This window comes from Carlito syrichta, unplaced genomic scaffold, assembly GCF_000164805.1.
Source record: "Carlito syrichta isolate Samal-C Ts95f unplaced genomic scaffold, Tarsius_syrichta-2.0.1 Scaffold314373, whole genome shotgun sequence".
Classification (NCBI taxonomy): domain Eukaryota; kingdom Metazoa; phylum Chordata; class Mammalia; order Primates; family Tarsiidae; genus Carlito; species Carlito syrichta.
The window spans coordinates 554,461-577,298 of record NW_007258469.1 but is presented as its reverse complement, the minus strand read 5'-3'; positions in this window follow the sequence as shown (position 1 = coordinate 577,298).

Here is a 22,838-nt window from a genome sequence, read left to right as displayed (position 1 = left end):
CAGCTGGATACCATCAAGCAGCCAGAAAATTCCTCCAGGAAAACCCTGCTGAAATCCTGACCCACAAAATAATGAGATATTTCAACCAGCAAGTTTGGGGGAGTATGTTTTATAGCAGTAGATAATCAGAACAATTGGCTCCTGTTAGATATTCATTGATCAGCATGCCACTATTAGGCAGGACAGTTCTATTTGTTAGATAAGAAGCTGTCTCTCAAAGTCATGCTATAATGAGTGTCTCAGGCCATTTGGTCGTGCAATAGCAGAGTATCTGAAACTGCATAATTTGCAAAGAACACAAACTTATTCTCTCACAGTTCTGGAGTCTGGGAAGTCCAAGATCAAGGCACCAGCATTTGGTCTGGTGAGGGCCTTCTTGTGCATCTTCACATGGCAGAAGACAGCAGAGCAAGAAAAAGAGCCCACTCCTAAAAATACTTTTTATAATGGTATGGATTAATTTATGAGAATGCAGCCCTCATAACCTAAACATTTCCCAATAGGCACACTGTTGCATTAGGAATTTAGTTTCCAACACATGAATTTTGGGGGATGCATTTGAACCATATCTCAGAGCTAGAGACTGATTCCAGCTATCACTGAGAACGGTGTGTTTTTTCTTTACTACGCTATCTTTTCATGTTGGTCATAAATTTTTCAAACTAGGGTCTTAAAATAACAAAGTCCATTGGTTTTTAAATTGTGTTCTCTGGAGCCTAAGAGTTCAACAAAAGGTGACTCAAGGCTCATGCTGAGAGACACAATATGGTAGGAGGGCCAATCAAGTTTTCTGGCTTTGTTTCAAACCAAATTTGTGCTGCTTTTTGTAATTGTATAAAGAATGCTGATATTCCACTTAAGATATCTTTTCAGAAAAATGCCCCATTACTAAAACAAAGGCTAATAGACAAGATATTTTTAAAGCTGGGTTCCAGCTCAAGATATTCATTTTAAAATTAAAAAGTCATGATCTGATAATAAAGCATCTTGTCCAGTGTTATATCAGTTCATTAACCAATCGTGTTCTATGATTCCTATTCTAGTGATTTTGCCATGTCTATACAATTAGCCTGTGTCATGCATGTTAGCAAGATCCAAGATGGAGAGGAGTTAATTCATCCAACCATATTTACTGAACTTCTCTCAGGTACCAGTCTCCATGTCAAGTCCTGGAGATGTGGTACTAAACATGATGGACATGGTCATTGCTCTCATCAGAGGCAAGAAATGACTATCAACCAATAATCTATTCCTTTCCTTTCTACAAATGGCTTCAGCTTTGTCCCCATTTTACTCCTATCAAGAACTACCAGTAGAGAAAATGTTAAAAATCCTTTAGTCTCTTTCTGAGGACAGGCGTGAAGTTGTAATGGGAAAAGGAAGAAAACAAGGAATATGCTAATCCAGACAAGAATAATTAGGTCCCAATTAAGTGGAGTAGAGCCATCCCTACAAAAGCACAGGCAACACAGAGTTTTTAAATTGCTACAATATTGCCAAAATAAATTTTAAAGAAGTTTGCTCACTTCTTTGTGTTGTTTATTCAATTTTGTTTGAGAATATTGCTTTAATTATTCCATGAATTTTTTCAAGCATCACACTTTTCAAGAAGCATTTTATGTAACATTCTTTTTAAAGATCAAACCAAACACAAGTAGGAATGTGAGAAAGGTTTTCAAAAAGAAAGAGGTCACTTGAGAGGGTATAAGCATGTGGGTGATTTCTGAGCATCTACAAGTATAAAGACAACAAATCAAAATAGTTCATCAATTCAGTTATAAAAGTTCAATCTCTTCAGACAAATTAGTTGCAGAATTTGTGAACCAAAGAACTCTAATGACTGAGTTAACACAGTGGAGTCTTTATTTTTAAAGGTGCAAAAGAGATATTTTAAACTTTCTATTTTCATTTTAATTTAAATAAAAGCTCTGCTTAAACTCTTGAGAAATTCTAGCTGTAGGAACAAGCTTCTCAAATCATTCCTTCTTTAAAAACTAGTTCTGGCAAAATCATCTCCAATGTATTCAAAAACGCTTTACTTTTCATGATCCATAATTTAAACTAGAAAGTGTTTTTCCTTTTTTAATAGAGAAAGCTCATTTATCTGACATTGTCATCATGAAATAGTGTGTTATAGTAAACTAAAATTCCAGAGAGAGTGATCATTTTTATTATATATGAATTATTATTTTTCCCATCTATAAAATACAAACAGAAGTATCTCACACAAATTTATACTGATGATTAGTTAATCTTCGGTGATTCAAATGGCATAGCAGCATCACCATTATAAACATTAATTCTCATTGTCTACTATAATAGACATAAATGATGATAAATATTGGTCTGGATCTCCAGTAATACATGGGCAAAACTTTGAAATGCCTTTAAAATCAATCTTTTATGTCAGCTTTTACTTTCATTTCATTTTTTCTAAAATGGAAAAAAATAGAACACACATGCACATAGTTATATGTACAGACAGTTCCCCATTTTTATGATTTGACTTACAGTTTTGGGGGTATGGTTTGTGTGTGTGTGTGTGTGTGTGTGTGTGTGTGTGTGTGTGCACGCGTGTGCGCGCACACACATGCACGTGCCCACGTTTTCAAGGTAAGTGCTTTTAAAGTGTAATGTAAGTATATATACTCTAAATGTCAGTGTTTAGACTATAGCTACCAAAATATAACAGGAATCTAAGAGATGTTATCAGATACCACCTCTAAGCTTTTCCCTCATTTTATTCAGTAGGAAAACTTCAGCACTCCTCACAAACAAATGAAAACTTCTATTACCTTAAGATTTAAAAAAACCTTGAAGCACTACTGAAATTTTTTGTTTTGACTTACTTGCAGTTAGTTATCTTCCCTTCGTTTCATTTCCTTTCATTCTTGCAAAAAAACATTCTTTCACTTGCAGAAGACTTTCTCCTACAAGTGAAAAAGCTATGAGATGTCATGAAAATAAGAGTGAAGGTAAAATCCTAAGAGCTGACCCCAAACCAGGATTAAGTACTTATTAGTAACGTTCTCTTGGGTAAATCATATAACTTCTCTCCACTTTCATATTCTTATCTATAAAGTGAAAATAGAAAGTTCTGTCTGCATACTTTATGAGGTATTGTAGAAATCAAATCAAACAATATAGTTTTTGCACTTGGAACATATAACATGTATTCAATACATATTCAAAACTAGCTTGGCTGAGCACGGTGGCTCAAACCTGTAATCCCAAAACTTTGGGAGGCTGAGGTGAGAGGATTGCCTGAACCCGCGGGTTCAAGACCAGCATGGGCAACATGGTGAGACTGCGTCTCTACAAAAAAAATAAAAAAATTAGCCGGGCATGGTAGCACATGCCTGTAGTTCCTCTGACTATTTGGAAGACTGAGGCAGAAGGATTGCCAGAGCCCAGAAGGTTGACTCTGGAATAGCTGTGAGCTTGCGTGCCACTACACTCCAACCTGGTTGACGGAGTGAGACTCCAACCCAAAAAAAAAAAAGACTAGCTTACAGGGTCTTTGGTTCCAGCATTCATATCAAGTTCATGCTGGTATCCCTAACAAAGTGACATTTGGGAGAGGGTGCATACAAAGTATCTTAGAATTGGTAAGATATCTTCTTGGGTAAAGTGTGCTGCCTTAAGCATTTACAGGAACTCTAACTGCAACCTGCCTACTTTGCTGAAATCACCAATTCCATTGTAGCTCTTTCTAAGATTTTAAGAAATGAGTCTATCTTAACCAAAAAAAAAAAAAGAAAAGAAAAGAAAATGTTCATGTGAAAAAAAAATGTGCGGTAACACCTTTAAGTGGGCTGATGTAATTTATTATCCAACCCATGACTCTTTTGAGGGTGCAAGAAGGTATATATCAATAATCATGCATGGATAGCAAGCATAAACTAGGATTATCCTGAGAAAATCTTGACATATGGCCACCCGACCTTGATGTGTTACCCAGACTCTAGCAGGGCAAGTCAAGATCACTGTTTAAGGACCGGGCTTGCTGCTTCTTCCTCATGTTTTCAAACTTAGTCTGGGATCAAACTTTTTACTGCTCCCCAAGGAAATGAGAAGATTAAGATCCAACTATGAGATTTTTATGAAACTGGATTGTTTGTATTTAAAGATGTATATCTTTTTACCCTGAGATTATGTCTCTTCCTACATTTTTGGTACTTAAATGTCAATTCATGTGTGCAAGGATTGTTGTGTGTTCTTAAAAAAAATTTTTTTTCAATGTCAATTTTAGTTTAGAATGTATTTGGTTACAACAAATTACTCACCAAAAAATATATAACAAAGTTTGGAAGTAAGTGGTCAAAGGCTGCTATAAGTGTTCAGTGATGTCACCGAAGACTTAAACTCTATCTATATTTCTACTCTGCCATCCATGGCATGACGCCTCCTCACCTCATGGTAGCAAGAGAGTTGCTGCAAGTCTAGGCATCACATTCAAGTTCCAGACAGAAAAAAAAAAAAAATAATAATAATAATAATAGCAGGGAAAGGCAAGGGCCTTCTATTTATAATGTTTAGTTTAGTTTGTTTTCATTTGACAATAAAAGCCCTCCATAGTAAATATCCCTTTACATTTCATACACAGAATAGGGTCACATGATAATTTCTAGACCAGTCACTGACTAGGGGACATTATGACAGCAAAAGAGATCTTTTTTTCTTTTTGAGTCAGAGTCTCATTCTTGTCACCCAGACTGGAGTGCAGTGGCATGCTCACAGCCACCACAGCCTCAACCTGCTGGGCTCAGGTGATCCTTCAGCCTCAGCCTCCCGAGTAGTTGGAACCACAGGCATGTGCCACCATGCCGGGCTATTTTTATTGTTTAGTGTAGAGACGGGGTCTCACCATGTTGCTCAGGCTGGTCTCGAACCCCTGAGCTCAGGCAATCCTCTCACCTCGGCTTCCCAAAGTGCTGGGAACACAGGCTTGAGCCACCGTGCCTTGACCCTAAAGAGGTCTTTTAAAAACAAATTGCAAATCATGTCACCTCTGCTCAAATCCTCCAGTGGTTTTCCATTGTGCTCAGGGTAAAGCCAAAGTCTGCTAGGACTACACAATCTGACCTCCTCCTACTCTGCTTCTGTGCTCCCTGTCTGATTTTTGTCTCCTATTCACACCCTCTTCTTTCCAAACATCCTGGCTTCTTTGCTGCCCTTTGAACATGCCTAGCTGTCTTCTCCTCAGCACTTGCAGCCGCCAAACACTGACATAACTCCCTTCTCACAGAGGCTATCTCTAACCATCCTATATAAAATAACCACTATCCCTGACCTCCTACCCTATAATTCTCTATCTCATCTTGCTTAATTTTTCTCCCTATCCCGCCTTCTGATATAGCCTATTTGCCTACGTACTTATTATTTATCTCCTTACACTAAAAAATAGGCTTCTTGAGGGCAGGACCTTTGTCTGTTTTGTTCACTGCTATATTCCTTAAGTTTAGAATTACGCTTTCATAGTATATCTCAATTAACGATTGTTAAATGAATGACCACACTAGTCTAAAGTCCCATGATGTATCCTTAACAAGCCTGAAGGATAGGCCTATCTTTCTTAGGATTAGGAATCTGCCCTCTCTAACTGAACAAATCTGACTATTAGCAAAAAACAAGAGGAGGAAATGGCTACTGAGTAGATAATTGGCAGTGGCTTTCGTAACATTCTTACTTGGGAAACAGAAACTTTGGAAATCTTCTCTTGCTTCCACCCTATTTTTGTAAAAACTCGAACCAAGATTATAGTACCTAGAAAATTCCTGGTCACCAGTCTCATTGCCTCTCTATCTTTTCACTTTTGCCTTTCATGACGGCTTGCTCCTCTCCTCATCTGAGTTGGATGGTCCTTCCAGGTACATGATCATGTCTTGGTTGTCAGCCTTCTCTGGGTTGACTCCCTGAGAGTCTTCACTTCCTAGGGCTACCCGATTGGTAGCTCCTTCTCTATGCCCCAGTCTCCTGCTCTGGAAAACAGTATCCAAAAAATAAAACATTCTCCTGTACATCTTAATTGTAAATTCCTCAGAAGCAAACCATTAACCTAATGCCCATAGCAGACCCTTGAAACAAAATATAATAGAAGGCACACGCAAGAAAACATTTAGTATTGCAACACATTCAAAATTATTTAAGTAGAATTCCTAAAAGGTAAATTTTCATTCTATTTACTTATGGATTTGAATCAAGACTTTAGTTCTTGTTATAGGACATGTAATAGATTCAAAATAACACATTCTAAATTCATCTTTTAACTCTCACAAATTATTGTTTTTTGCCTCTAAACTTTATCCCTGACCCTTTCCTCCTTCTCTCTAGGTTGTTACAAACTTGCATTTACCTCTATTATTAACCTAAAATGACTTATGTTTTTAGCAAAATGGTAAGCAAATGTCAGGAAATTGGTAGCATCCTGCCTGACTCTATGTCACACAGTTTGGAGATTGGATATATCCACAACGTGGAGAATAGTCAGTGGGGAAAGGAGGACACATTCCTATGTCCCCAGCGTGCACGGAGCATCTGTTCCTTTATATTAAATGGAAAGTCAGGCTCGCCACAGCACAACAAACCAACTCCTGAGATATAATTGGGTAGTTAATGTTCAAGTGACATAATACGCTCTGTAAGAACAAACAATTTTCTGTTGGCAAGTGGGGTCGTAATTCTGAAATTGTATATAAGATTAAATAACCTCTTATCACCATTCAACACCGAGTTTCAAAACAGACCTAAAAGTGTTTTGTACTCACTTGTTCTTAATAGTAAACATGGAGATGATCCTCTCTTTTCTCCTCTCCTGCTCTGTGTCCTGGGTGCATATATGTATGAACATGTGTGGTGAACATACAGTCATTAAACTGATAGGAGTTGAGTGTCTGTGTCAAGTGGGCACCGTTGGCGGAGATGATGGTGTTCAATACCCATGAGGTCCCTGCTTTCAGGGAACTTTCACTCTGGGGGAAGTGACAATAAATAACCAACATACAATAAGTGAATAAGCAGAAAAACATCAGCTATAAATGAATGCTATGAACTGTATTAGAGAATTAAAACAGGTTGATTTGAGAACCACTTAAGACTGAGTAGCCAAGGATGTCTTTTCTAAAGAGATGTCTTTAAGATGACATAACCAAGAATTTTCATTTCAGTTTTTGAGAAATGGTTTCAAGTCTTTTTTCTCTCTTAGCTTACACCTTTAAGATTTTTTTTTTTCCTTTCTGATCTAATTGTTTGCTTACTTGAGACATCCTAGAAGCTGTTCCAGAGACTGACTTTGGAATAACAGTGCTCTATATGGAGACCCCATTGCAGAATTCTCCATAGTTTAGAGGTCATCTGTAGGCGATTAATCTACAACCTAGCCACAACCATGACAGTATTGACCAGCTCTCCTGGTGGACAATAATTCAAGATAACCATCGAAATCAGGATCTGCTTCCCATGCTGCTCCCAAATACTCCCTACTCCATTCTTTCCTTTTAAAATTCCCTACCCTCAGCCTAAAATTTTGAAAATATGTTTTGAGGTGTGAGCCTGGCCATTTCCCCCATCTGCCAGCTTTTGACATAAAATCGCCTTCCTTGTGACTTGTGCTTGTTCATTTGGCCTTCTATGGCAACAATGAAATCTATGTAGCAAGGGGTAGCCAGTCATGGAGAGTTCTGGAAGCTCTTCGTTTCACCTAGATCAAAGACTCTAAGGTAGAATAAGTAACATATTTGAAGAGCAGGAATGTCAGCTTCCTGAAACAGAATGGAGGCAGGAGAAAATAGTGAGCGGGGCAGGGCCAGGGCTTCGTAAACTGAAGGAATGAGTCTGGATTTTATTCTATTCATTGCCATATAGAATTCATTTTAGGAATATACTTTTCATCGTATTTATTCATTTGATTTTTGATGGGCATTGAGTTGCTCCCAGTGCTATCATAAAGGATTTTACAATTAATAGGTACATGTACACTTCCTTGTGTATACCTATTCTCTGACCCCTAACATGTTTGTTATATTTAGATATTAAGAACATGTATCTAGGGCTTGATAACACTTTTCCTCCCATTTTATAAGTAATATATAGTCTTTCTTGAAATTTGAGTAAACAAAAAACTATAAAGAAAAACTATAATCTTCACCACTAATTCCATCACCCAGGTGTGCTAGATACCATCCATTCACCTCTGCAAATCCATTCTCCATCCTTCTTCACTCTGCTTTAGGCCCTGGGAAACTGATCTGTGTGGGCTGCATTAACCAACTTCCTTGTCTTATGCATCCTGTTGGATTTGGTCAATGGGCGGCACCAGCAAGATAGTGGAGGGGTGGAGGAGAAAGAGCCTGTGGTAGTTCCTCTCCTTGCTCATTCTCTGCTGCATCTCTCCATAGAAGGCCACAGCTCCTGTCAGACAGCCTTCTCCATACAGCCACCCTTTCAGGTCCTGGCAGTCTCTCTCTTTAAATCCTTCCTATACTTTTCTAAACAGTTCCTTTATTAGATGCCCTTCAAAATTCAAGTGTGCTAACTGATTCCTGCCAGGAACCTGACAGATAGACTAGAGATAATATTTTGTATATTCATTTTTAATATATTTCTAGTAAAAAACCACATAGTTTAGGTCATGCTTTTGCTAAGACTAGAGATAATATTTTGTATATTCATTTTTAATATATTTCTAGTAAAAAATCACATAGTTTAGGTCATGCTTTTGTCACTTACTATATATTTTCCCCTATTATTAAATATTACTTGCTTGGTAATATTTATTCCATTCATGATTTAAGCCTTAATGGTTATTGATCACTTAGATGATTTCTGATTTCTTGCTATTATATAAACAGCAGTGATGCATATGCTTATCTGCTTTTCTAATTATTCTGGTTTGAATATATCTTTCCCTACCCTGAGGTTATGAATATATTCCTTTATATTATCTTCTAAAAGTCTTGTTGTTTTGTCTTTCATATTTAGACCTGCAATATAACTTACAGTTGTTTTTCTTCCACATGGACACTCAAGCTGTGCCAGCATCATTTTTATTTCAGAGACCTTTATCCATTGCTCTGTAATGCCACCTTTTTCACAAATTAAATATCCATATACGTGTAGATCTATCTCTGGACTTTAGTCTGTTCCACTGATCTGTCTCTTCTTGTGACAACACTGTATTATTTTAACTAGCACAACTTTATTGTAAGTGTTGCTATCTAGTAAAATAAGTCCTTTTACCTAGATCTTTCTTTTCAAAATTGTCTTGACTATTCTTTTATATTTTTATGAAGATAAGGGGTGCTGGGTGGGTTTTTCTGCTTTGTTTTTAATGTTTTTAAGTAAACATGTGATAATATTAATTTTGGAAGGTACAGTTCTATGAATTTTAATACAAGTATAGATTCATATAACCACCACCAAAGTTAGAATAAATATAGTTTCACTATCCCAAACGTTATCTCATGCTATTCACTTGTAATCATATTCTCCTTCACCCCATTCCCTGGCAAACACTGGACTGTTCTCCATGGATAGTTTTTTTCTTTTAGTGAAAATCATATAAATAAAATCATGTAACTTTGAAACTGACTTCTTTACCTCAGCACAATGTCTTTGATATTCATCCAAGTAGTTATCAATATCTTGGTTCCTTTCTATTACTTAGTAGTATTCAATTGGATGGTTGTGTCATCATTTTATTTACACATTAACCTTTGAAAGGCGCACCATAGTTTTGTTTATACATTCTTGCTTTGAATTGTTTTCCATTTTTAGCAATTATGAAGGGTGCTACCATAAATATTTGTGTATAGATTTCTGTGGGAACAGAGGTTTTCATTTCATTTGGGTAAATACTTAGGAGTGAGATTCCTGAATCATAGGAGTATGCTTAACTTTATAAGAAACTGCCAAACTGTTTTCCAGAGTGGTTGTACCGTTTTGTAGTCCCATTAGCAATATTTGAGTGTTTCAGTAGCAGAGCACTTATTTTTTTTTTAACCCATCTAATAATTTTGAAGTGGTATCTCATTGTGGTTTTAGTTGAAATTTCCCATGTGACTAACAATTTTTTCATGTGCATATTTACTATATTCTTTTTTGTGGAGTGTGTATTCAAATTTTTTTCTGTTTTTTATTTGGGGAATTTATTTTCTTATTGTTGAGTTTTTAGCATTCTTTGCATACACTGAATATGAGTCTTTTTGTAGAATATATGATTTGAAAATGTTATTCCATTATTCTCTTTTCATTCTCTTAATTGTGTTTCACAGAGCAAAAGCTTTTTGGTTTTGGGGGTTTTTTTTGTTTTTGTTTTTGTTTTTTGAGCCAGAGTCTCACTCTGTCACCCAGGCTGGAGTGCAGTGGCACACTCACAGCCATTGTAGCCTTGACCTGCTGGGCTCAGATGATCTTTCCGCCTCAGCCTTTCAAGTAGCTGGAACCACAGGCACGTAACCTCCACACCTGGCTAATTTTTTTGATTTATTGTAAAGACAAGGTCTCGACAAGTTGTTTGGGCTGGTCTTGAATCCCTGGACTCAGGCAATCCTCTCTCCTCCACCTTCCAAAGTGCTGGGATTACAGGCATGAGCCACTGCGCCCAGCATTACAGAGCAAAAGTTTTCTTAACATTGACGAAATATAATTTATGAATTTTTTCCTTTATGGATCCTGCTTTTGATGTTATGTCTACAACTTTTGCCTAATCCTAGGTCATGAAGATTTTCTCCTATATTTTCTTTTAAAAGCTGCATAGTTTTATGTTTTACAATTAAGTAAAGTGGTTAAGTGATCCATTTTCAATTCATTTTAAAATAAAATATGAGGTTTAGATCAAAATTTTTTTGTCTGATTTTTTTGTTATTGTTTTTGGCTATAGTTGGAAGGAAAGGAGAAAGTGAAAGAGGAGGAGAAAAAGGAGGGAAGAGAAAAGCAAAAAAAAAAAAAAAATTTACAAAGTTACTCATAAAATATATAAAGTTATTCACACATAAATTATCTGTGAAAAACCAGATTGATTTTCTCTGGGGAAAGGTACTGACCTTCATTTTATAATCACAGGTTATTGAAGACTGTTCATGGTATTTATCCCTTCAATATTTTGCTTTATTGATTCTCAGGACAAGAAGGCAATGTGCTGAGTCCTTGGGACAGATGATATTTGGTTGTTTTAATTGTTGCCTTTTTGTCAAAAGCAGAAAAACAGGTGGGAGGTTTTGAGCCACCACAGAGAGAACTTTGATATTGGTGGTGCTGCCAATGATGGCTGCAACAATGGTCAGTGACTAGAGCTCTGAAAAGTCTCTAAGGGTCGCAGGGGATTGTGGTGTCGGTGGTGCCTGTGATTGCATGGGGCCAGTAAACAGAGGCCTGGGTGATAAGCGGTCACCTGTAGGTTGTAACTTTCAAGCGCAGCCCACTCACACCAACAGCAAATAGCAGCAGCAGAGATTGGAGCAACACTGTCTGGGGGTTTACAGAGCAACAACTTTTTTTTTTTTTTGAGTCACAATCTCACTCTGTCACCTTGGCTGGAGTGCAGTGATATGCTGCTCACGGCCACCGCAGCCTCGACCTGCTGGGCTCAGGAGATCCTTCTGCCTCAGTCTTCCAAGTAGCTGGAACTACAGGCATGCGTCACCACACCTGGCTACAGAAAGACAACTCTTAACAGAACTTCCCTTAATAGAGTGGGAGTCAGAGGAGGGGAAGACCCCTTTTGTTAAGAATGTAAATTGAGATGAATTCTTTTATCTCAATATATGTTAGATTGTAGTAATTTCTCTTTTTCCTTTCTAGGGTGTTCTACTTCACTGACTGCAGCAAGTTGAATATCCAGTTGGCTCAGTAAAAGGTAAGAACATTCTATCTTCCAAAAATAATTGCTTGGATTTATCTATAAAAGATTGAAACTTTCTGATAAAAGCAAATACAAAGATATGCTTTAAATAAACGGTGTGTGTCCTCTCATAGTTTCCTATGTCAGATTCCGGAGAAGGCCCATTATTCCTCCAAATGAGTTTTCTGATCACTTAAACAAATAGAGCATTCTGTTCCTTTCATTACTTGTCATCATGAGTATTTTCAAATTAATATATCTACGGCTAATATGTATGACATTATTATTTTCTTATAAATTTGTTGTCAAACTTTATAATAAATAGTCCCATAATAGTGGAACGGATTTATATAGTTTTAAATATTTTTAAAGCTCATTCTTTTCCATTCATTCTAATTTCAGAAAGAATAACAGAAGCATAATAAATACTTATTTTCTTGAGTGCAATTTCTTTAATCTAATGAAAAATACAGGACACCAAAAATGCTAAACCTCAAAATTGAAATCTTTCAATGTTTATTCAACAAATATTAGCTTCTCTCCCATGTTCAAATGTTGATTTTAATAGACATTCAATTTTTCTATAGCTGTTGATGTTGTTTCAGATTAGTTAAAAGAAGGGGCAGGAAAAAGATAAGAATTTTTTATTTCTATAGAAGAAGGATGTTTTCTAAGATAAAATTTAAGATGTCTATCAAGAGAGGTTTATTCCAAGTAATGTAAACAGTTGGACAGATGTTAAAATACAATAAGTTTTAAACAGAGGGAGGTTATTTTATAAAAAGACTTTGATGGCTTGGTCAAAGTCAAAAGTCAAGATGAAGAATATATCAATAATTATTAAACAAAAGGTATTAAGGGAGAAAATGATGCTTTTTAAAAAAAAAATAACAAATAGGTGCCAAACTCAGGAGGCACAGTAATCTGACTTAACCACTCACCATAGAACCTCTCCCAGGATACTTTTTTTCTCATCTGCTTTAATCTTCCTGGGTAACTTCTGTTCCTTTACTGTCTCCTCTTCACTTTCTGGCCCAAGTTTCCAAATCAGGTCAAAATAATTTTAGTTTTAAAATGAGTGTTATCAACGTATATCTCAATAAAACAAACTAGAACAAAGCAACTCAGAAAGAACCAATTGAACTTTTAACTTTACTTTCTGGGGAACTCACTGAGAGGTAAATAGTAAAATGTTATCCCTAGAAAATGGGTTAGCTCAAAGGCAGTTAATTTTAGGGGATCATTTTCTAAACACGATGACTTTATTTGTTATTCTGTGGTTGAATGGAAATCTTTTTTCTGGCAGCAATTAAATAATTAATCAATAATTAAACGGTTCAGCTGTCAATTTCATGATAGATCAAAATAAAAAATTCTGGCCTTTGCATATCAATTGGAGATATTTGTACTAAGAAGTTATAATAAAATAATCAGATTCTAAACCTGTAAAGAACCTTAGAAAACACTTGAAAGTCCAGTCCTAACTATTCTTTTCTTACTTCCCAACCCCAATCCCTGTGTATTTTTAATGAGAAAACAGAGAGGCAAGAACACTTGTCCAAGGGTACCAGCAGAGTGGAAACTAGTCAAGAATTAGCCAAATAAACCAAGAGATCATGTACCCCTGTTATTTTGCTCAAGGTATCCTCACCACTGCAGTTTCCTAAAACTCAGTTGTCATTTCATCCACTCTTGACGTTTTTGTGGGAGTTTTCACTCACCCCCCTAGGCTGAATTAGATGTCCTCTTCAGGCTTTCCTTTGCAAAACCATGGCACACAGTACACATGGCATGTATCTGCTGTGTTACAATCACGGATTCTATTTCCCTCATTCAACTGGAAGAGCAGGTGGTGTGTGTCTTCATTTCTGTATCTTTAGCACCTACATATATTCAGAATATATTAGGAGCCTAATGATCAATGTCTTTAAAAAATTCAGTCAGTAGAACCAAACTCTCCCTACTTCCAAGATTCTGCTTTTTTCATTACATACTATATTTTGGCAATGTAAACATTTACTTGTTTATTTTTATTATAGAACTGAAAATTTAGGTTTTTTGTTTGTTTGCATATTTATGTTTTGTCCACATAGCACCTGCCTGCTTTTGTCAGTTAATGACATTAGGAAATTGCTCCACTATCTGTATGGTTTGGGTAGGACGGACCCTAACCCTATCTCTGGGATTGGTCAGGAGACCTGATCTTTATGTTTTGTGCCCCTGACCAGAGGGGTAGCTCCAGGAAAAAGTAAAGAGGTCAAGCCAGATGAATTTGACTAATCCTAGGACTGCTCTAGAAACTTTTTTGGAGAAAGTTCTCTTTAGACTAAAATTGATATCAGTAAATAGAATGTTAGTTTGAACCTGCTTGGAACCAGGATGTGGAGCCTGATAATGAAGCCAACATGGAAGAATACAGGGTTGACAGTAAGAGATAAAGATTCGGTAATACCCCATAAACTTTTGAACTTAGTTATGCTTCAAGTCAATACTATTAGTTGGAATGTTTTTGGCTACAAATAACAAAACATTCCATTAAAAGTAAGCATTTATTTATCTCTTAAACAGTTCAGAAGTAGGTTGTTCTAGCATTGATTTCGCAGAATGAATCAGGGTTCTTGGCCCACACCTCTTGTCCAGTCATTGCAGTATCATATCCTCATATAACCATGTTTAAACACAGGAAAGGAAAGTGGATTATCTTAAGATCTCTCTTTTAATCAAGTAGGAAAGCCTTTTCCAAGGATTCTAACTTGACTTCTTATGTTTCCTTGACCAGGACTGTGTCATGTGCTCATACCCTAGCTGCAAGGAGGGCTAGGTAAGTGCAGATCTGCCATTTTCCACCTCCACAGTGAGAGGCAGGCTCTTCCAGCAAGGAAGAAAGTGGTGGCAAGGTCTATCACATTGATTTTCCCTGGATTTTTTCATGAAGAAAAGTAATTCACTTCTTTATGCCATTTTGAGTTAGGTTTCTATCCCTTGCAACCAATCACATATAATGAAATATTTCATTTTTTAAACGTATCTTTGTATTGTAAATTTTAAAATATTTAAGGGAACTTTAAAATACATTAGTATATTATTAGCAAATAAATAATTAGAAAAGTTGCTTATTTTTAGAAAAATGAGTTTGCTTTCCATATTTTTATACAAGTTGACACAAACATTCATGCATGTTAAGCAGAGTCATTCATGCTGAATAAAATGAATCATCTCACAAACAGGGCTTTGATATAATTCCAACACAAAAATCAGTTAATATTTTATAGAGTACTCCAGCTTTATCTTGTTTCCAATCTCTGCAATAAAAATATTTTTAGAGTTCAAGAGTATTATGATCTTTTATTCACCACACATTCTCCTAATGCATGGCATTTTATTGTTCACTGTTGAAAAGATAGATATTTTACAGAAGAAGGGCATAGAACATAAAGACATAAAAACTGCACTTAGCTGACTGGCAGAATTGGGATTCAAAAGATTTATTCTTTCAAAAAAAGAAAAAACTAGATAACTAGGCTACTCCCAGGAAAAATATATTTCTTTGGTTCATTTTTAGTGACTAACTTTTAGAGACTTGAACCCTTTGTAAATTAGGTACTCTCTCCATTTTTTTTTTCTAGATAATGCTGCTTTAATTTTTTAAAAAGCCAATACTGATGACTTTCTTTTATTTTTACATTTAATTATACTTGTGTATATGAAAAACACATATCATTGCCTTTTGTGTGAACTTTTTCAAAATTTTGCCAAACATTTAATAAATACTAAATTTCCTTAACTTTCATTATGGGTTTAGATTGGAAAATAGATTATCAACAGGATAGCTGGACTAATTTGGAATGAGTAACATAAAAAATAAGCCATGTACCCCAATCACAATTATATTGAGGATATCAAATTTTCTAAGTGTAATTATAGGTTAGTGAATAAAAATATAATCTGATTAGGAAACTAAGGCAATACTAGTAATAGTTCTGAGCTCTCTTTAAAGTCATCCAAATACTTTTAAAACTATATTATATTTCAAATTATATGTTTAAAATAATTAAAATTGATTAAGGCAATTAGTGGTTAAAATCTGAAGAGGACCAAAATATTTAGACAAACTAGAAAAAGTTGGGGGAAAAAACCAAAACTAGACTTGCCATGCCTCTAGAATTTCTTAATATTGACATATTGACACTTTAGGCCAGAGAATTCTTTGTTATGGGCCTTCCTGTACATTGTAGGGTGGTTCACAGCCTCCTCAGTTTCTTCTCACTAGATACCAGTAGCACCTCCCTCCACTATGATTACCAAAAGACGTCTCCAGGCGTTAACAAATGTCCTCTGTAGAACAAAATTTTCTCCCAGTAGAGAACCACTAATCTAGATTCAACTACCAATCTACAAAAAATTGAGAGGACAGAGGAATAAGCAATACAATCAACAAAATCTAGACTGGAAAATTCCACAGATCAAATGATTATTTTTTAAATAAATAATTGCAAAAAAGAGAAAAAGTAAGTTATAAGAGATTTAGGAAGTATATCAGCCAATTGCAATGTATAGAACATATTTTGATCCTGGCTTACACAAAGCATTAAAAATTATTCAACAATAAGAGAACTATGAACACACTGAGTAGATATTTGATAGCAGTAAGGAATTATTAGGATTATGGGATAGTCTTTATTTTGAAAGTCAAAAAAGAAACCTGCACATGTATGTTTGTTGCAGTTCTATTCACAATAGCAATAGCAAAAACATGGAACCATTCATGCTGCCCACTGAACCTGTACTGGATTTTTAAAAGTGTGGTACATATACACAATATTATGCAGCCATAAAGAAGGACAAACACATGGACCTCACAGCAACTTGTATGGATTTAGAGTCGACCAATTGAAATACTTTCAGAGGAAATGCCGCTTGGGATTTGCTTCAAACTAATTCACAGCTGGGGTTGGGAGGAAGTGAGCAACTTAGATAAAACAAGATTTGCCATAAGTTCATAGTATGGAAACAAAATGATAGGCTTAGAAGAATTCATTGAATTATCCTTTTTACTTTAGATCATGCTTAATATTTGCCATAATACAGATTATTAAAGTATTTAGACTTATCTCTTGATAGTTTTAGGATCATATGATATCCCTGTATTAATAGCTTGATTTTTTTGGAGTGATTAAAGTTATTAATTACTAACTTAATTGTCCAAAGAAAAACACAATGCATTTGTTTTCATCTAAATCAGCTGGTTCTATTGATCAATATTAAAAAATGCTGCTAAGTCACTATCTTATATTAAGTAGACAGCAAAATCTGGCACGATGCCCAGTACAGTAGTTTTCAAGTATTGATTACCAATACCCCTAAGCTTCCACATACATTTAATTCACATTTCACCTTTTAAATATTTCCTAATTATCTTTAAAAACTGTTATTTAAGAGACCCAGCTTAGAGAACTACCTGCCTGTTACCATAGGTTAACTCAATTTTCCTAAGACTAAGGAGTGAAGTTATTTCTGTAATCACTTTTTAATTGCATAAAGAACATCCCGAGACTGCAAGGTGAGTGATTTGAAAGTAGTACAATTTCCATGACTAGTTTCTATTAATCTGAATTTTCTCAGCATATGATACCTTCCCCAAATTTAAATGTTAAAATATTTTATGATTACAACTTGCAACCATAATATCCAAATACTAATTTTTTTGTTGATTATTTTTTTTGCTTCTTGATTCAGACTAATTGCTAGTCTGAATCTTGGTGCTCCTCTCAAATTCATATATTGAAACCTAGTACTCAATGTGGTAATATTAAGAGATGGGCTTTTTGGGAAGTGATTAGGTCATGAGGGATGGGATTAGTGCCTTTATAAAAGAAATTGAAGGGAGATATTTTGCCCCTTCCACCATGTGAGAATATATAAAAGGTGCCATTTATGGCACCTACACATCCTCACTAAACACCACATCTGGTAGCACCTTGACCTCGGACTTGCCAGCCTCTAGAATTATGAGTGATAAATTTCATTCATTTTAAAATTTCAATTTATAAAATTGTTGTTTATAAATTACCCAGTCTGAGGTATTTTGTCATACAGCCTGAATGGGCTAAGACAGAAATTGGTGCCAAGAAGCAGGGTGTTGCTATAACAAATTCCTACAATTGTGGAGGCAGTTTTGCAGTGGGGTAATGGGTAGAAGCTGGGAGAATTTGAAGGTACATGCTGAAAAAAGCCTGTATTGCCACGAATGGACCATAAAGGGCAATTTTTGTGAGGGATCAGAAGAAGAGGAGAACTGTAGAGAAAAGTCCTCTGAGACATAACCTAAGTGGCAGTGATTAGAATGTTGGTAGAAATATGGGTGGTTAATACTATTCTGATGATGTCTCAGATGGAAATGAGGAACACTTTATTGGAAACAGGAGGAAAGGTTATTCTTGTTATTGAGTGACAAAGAACTTTGTTGAAGGGCATTTGTGTCCTAGTGTTTTATGGGATGCAGAATTTACCAGTGATGAAATAAGATATTTGGCAGAATAAATATGTTCTATTCTATGCTATTCTATTCTAAGTTAAAAAGGTAGTGCAGTAAACTCTAGAATCGAACAAATCTGATTTAAGTCCCAGTCAGGTTGGTCACCCTTGACTGTGAATTGAGCCAAAAAAAAAAAAAATTTTAATATTTTTCATTTTCTATATTTATCTGCCTCAGAGTTGTGAGAATTAAATGAGATAGAACATCTAGAGCACTAAGAACTGTTACTGCAAAACAAACATGCCAAGTAAATATTAGCTGCTTCTGCTGTTAGTTTTATTTGCAAAGTCTCTAACTCATACTTTAGGGGTGTATCACAGGGTTACTGAAAAGATTTAGTTATTTTCTAAGTGAACAGACTCCAATTTTATTTTTTAAGTAAAGAGAATATTTAAGAGATGAAAAAAGAAACAGAGAGATGGTATGTTTTTAGTTTGTACTGAGGTCTATAGGAATAATTTAAGAGTGGCTGCATATGTCATGAAAAAAATTAAGAAAAATATACTACCTTTTAGTGATGTAGATACAAAAGGAATTTACTCCAATTAAGTTAATGATAAACTTTACATTAATAAGATTGATAGGATTTTCAAAAAATAATTGTATTTTCAAGATAATGATTTTGCTTATCTTTGTTGTGCAGTTATTTTCATTTTTTTATTTTAACAATTATTTGTATCTTAGCAATTGCTAAATGAAGTGGTAAATTCTACAAAGCCATAAAGGGAATGACCTTTCTCAAATATAATAACCATGGAAGAAGCTTAACCCTTTGTCAGAAGCCTAGCATCTCTTTAACATGCAGCAAGATTCAAAATTCAAAGGTTTAATTCATATTCAATATTTCAAATCTGTATTCTTTACTATAGCTTGCTAGGTTAATATGATTCTTGCTAATAGTATAACCTCTACTAAAGAAAAATAAAGGCGCTTGATTCTTAATCTCTTGAATGCTAGCTTAAATTAATGAAAGTTTTGTGTACCAAACATTGACTCACAAAAATTCAAATCAAGGAACAAAATAATTTAAAAAGCAGGCATTAATGTTCCCTTTTTACACTTTTAGCCAAACATTTTGAAAATGAGTTTCTCCTAACCAATAGTATAATAATGAGAAGAATGTTTGTACTATGAAATCAAATATGATTAATTTTAGAATAAATCCATTTTTATAAAATGCTTTAGAAGTAGAACTAATAAAATTATGCAGTACTATTATGTCAGTATACAATAATTAAAAAGAAAATGAACACATCAAGTTTAAGGGATGAAAACATGATTTATGTATCCATAAGGATTAATAACTTATAAAAGAATAACTAATTTCTTTAAATAATTTTGGTTTATTAAAAAGTAGAAGTGTAAAATGACTAGGACTCATTTCATATTGACCTATTTTAGAAAAAAAAGCAAGTTGATGATTAGGAAAGTAAATGAGAGCCAAGAGACATAATCCATAATAATTGATCATTAATTAATTTTGACTAGTTATTCTTGCTAGACATTTGTAAAGAATTATTAATATTGAAAGTATTCCAAGAATTTAGTCAAGTATTTGACATGTTATTTTAATGATACATGAAAGATATTTTGTTAACATTCTGGAATGAATAATTTTATTTATATAAACATAAATATGATAATAGTAACAGATTCAGATTTGTAGTTTTATTTATTTTTTTTTTTTGAGTTGGAGTCTCACTCTGTCGCCCAGACTGAAGTGTAGTGGCCGTTCCCGGCCACCGCAGCCTCGACCTGCTGGGTTCCGGCGATCCTTCTGCCTCAGCCTTCCAAGTAGCAGGAACTACAGTCGTGCGCTACCAGGCCCGGCTGATTTTTTGATTTATTGTAGAGATGAGGTCTCGCTGCCCAGGCGGGTCTCGAACCCGCGGGCTCAGGCAATCCGCTCACCTCATCCTCCCAAAGGCATGGGATTACAGGCTGAGCCACCGAGCCCGGCGTAGTTTTATTTTTTAAACTGATTACTACAACATCAGACATTTTACTTAGTGTTTTAGCATTAATCTTGTTAATTTGAAGTTTGTGATGCTGCCATAGAAATAAATAGTGGTGACCCTGAAAATTATTTAATTCAACATATAATAGAACTTTACAAAGTATATTGCAGTACTGAGACTGAGGGTAGAGGTGGCAAGGCTTTTCATTGTATTTTTATTATTAATTTTTTTGAGTTGGAGTCTCACTTTGTCGCCCAGGCGAGAGTGCAGTGGCATGCTCACGGCCATCACAACCTCGACCTGCTGGGCCTAGGCGATCTTTCTGCCTCAGCCTTTCAAATAGCTGGAATTACAGGAGCATGCTACCATTCCCAGCTAAGTTTTTTATTTATTGTAGGGACGAGGTCTCACCAAATTGCCCAGGCTGGTCTCAAACCCCTGAACTCAGGCAATCTTCCTGCGTTGGCCTCCCAAAGTGCTGGGATTACAGGCTTGAGCCACCATGCCCAGCCCATTGTTCTTTTAATCTCAAAACTCAGCAGATGAAATCTTGTGTTTGGTTATAATATTAACAGTAACCTTTCTCCATTAAAAGCTGAACATGAACTCAGCAGTATTGAGGTTGATTCTTGGCTTTAGGAAGATAGATATGACTGTTGTTCAAGAGTTTGATCTTAAAAGAGATTTTTCTTTATTTTTGAAGAGAAAATTTGCTGCTAGTACAAGGAAGAAAAAAAATGACTCTGTCAGTGGATTAATGAATATATCTTTTCTGTTCTGGGTGCAGCTGTACCATACCACTGTCATGGCATCATTGAGGAAGCATTTTATTTAAAAGACATTGCAACTGTCATGACCACTGAGCTCCCGGCTGATTAATGAATCTCGTATAAACTATGACAATTGGGTATGGAAGGCAGGAAAACAAGTCGCACAGCAGAATCCTCAATACTGAACATCTTTCTCACTCTTTTCTTCCCAGTTAACAGTCTATTTCTCCAACAATACATATAAATTTTAGACTCACAGCTGAAAGGACAAAATGTAGCAAGAGACTTTCTGTTGTGGAGAGATGTACATAAGGAGAGGGCCTTTGAGGAAAGAATGCACCTGGGGAAAGCCTTTGTCAATACCGTAAGTAGCCATTTTTAAATGATGGAAAAATGTTGGGGTAGGGTGCCATTAACGACCAGTTTATGTCCTTCAGGAAATGTTGTCATAAAAAAGGGCCACATCAGCCGGGCTCGGTGGCTCAGCCTGTCACCCCGCGCCTTTGGGAGGCTGAGGTGAGTGGATTGCCTGAGCCCGCGGGTTCGAGACCCGCCTGGGCAGCGAGACCTCATCTCTACAATAAATCAAAAAATCAGCTGGGCGTGGTAGCGCGCACCTGTAATTCCGGCTACTCGGAAGGCCGAGGTGGAAGGATCGCCGGAGTCCAGGAGGCCGAGGCTGCGGTGGCCGGGAGCGGCCACTGCACTCCCGTCTGGGCGACTGAGTGAGACTCCAACTCAAAAAAAAAAAAAAAAAAAAAAGGGCCACATCAAAAGCCACGTAGTGAAATGTTCTTTTTTCAGATACAGAAATTGTACCTCCAGACGCCAGAGGGTATATATCAACATTTACACAAATACATAACAAATGAAACCTAGCAATTCATTGTATTACTAAAGATCTTTAGGAAGCGACTGCCAATATGCTCCAGTAGCACATTAAATGTATGTAGTAAGTAATCAATTTTTTGTTATTTTTATAACATTTTATAGTGATTATATTGTAGCTACTCTCTTCTAGAAAATTGTGAAATAAAACTAGGTAGATATTCTCTTTGATTGAATCTTCTTTGCTCTGAAAGTCCTGAAATACATTTTGCCAAGAGTCCTAAAAATTCTGACTGGATTAAGCCATAAAGAAATGACATCTAGCTAGACTATTTTTTGCTAAAATTTTTACATAATGGATTTATTCTTACCTTAGAAAAGCATAGCGTAATATCCACTTTATACATTTGGTGATAATTACTAAATCCATTCTTGTATTAAAAATATGTATGGCAAAATCTCATATTTATTTAACAAATATAACCAGTCATTATATTAAAATAAATTTTATTGGATAACCTAATTTGCAATTTTCTCTAAAAATTTGGGACACAAAAATATTTGTTTGAATAATATGCTTAGTTTCTCCTTTTCTATCTTCTACTTGATAAATTACGAAATGGAAAAAAATCAATAGATATACTAAGTGGTCTTAAGAATTTTTTTATTTCTTTCCACAAGCATATTCAATTTATAAAACTCATTTTTGTTAAAACTGCATTATATTAAAATTGGTGATCCTGATTTATTTAATGATTCTTTTTATTTCATTATTTTTATGAATTGGAAATATCAGTAATAGAAACAAATTTAGTTTCGATAAATAAGTAATGTCCAAAAAGGGGAAAATAATTTTACCTTAGATAATAAAATATATATCATTTGGTTTGTAATTTCTATAATCAGCA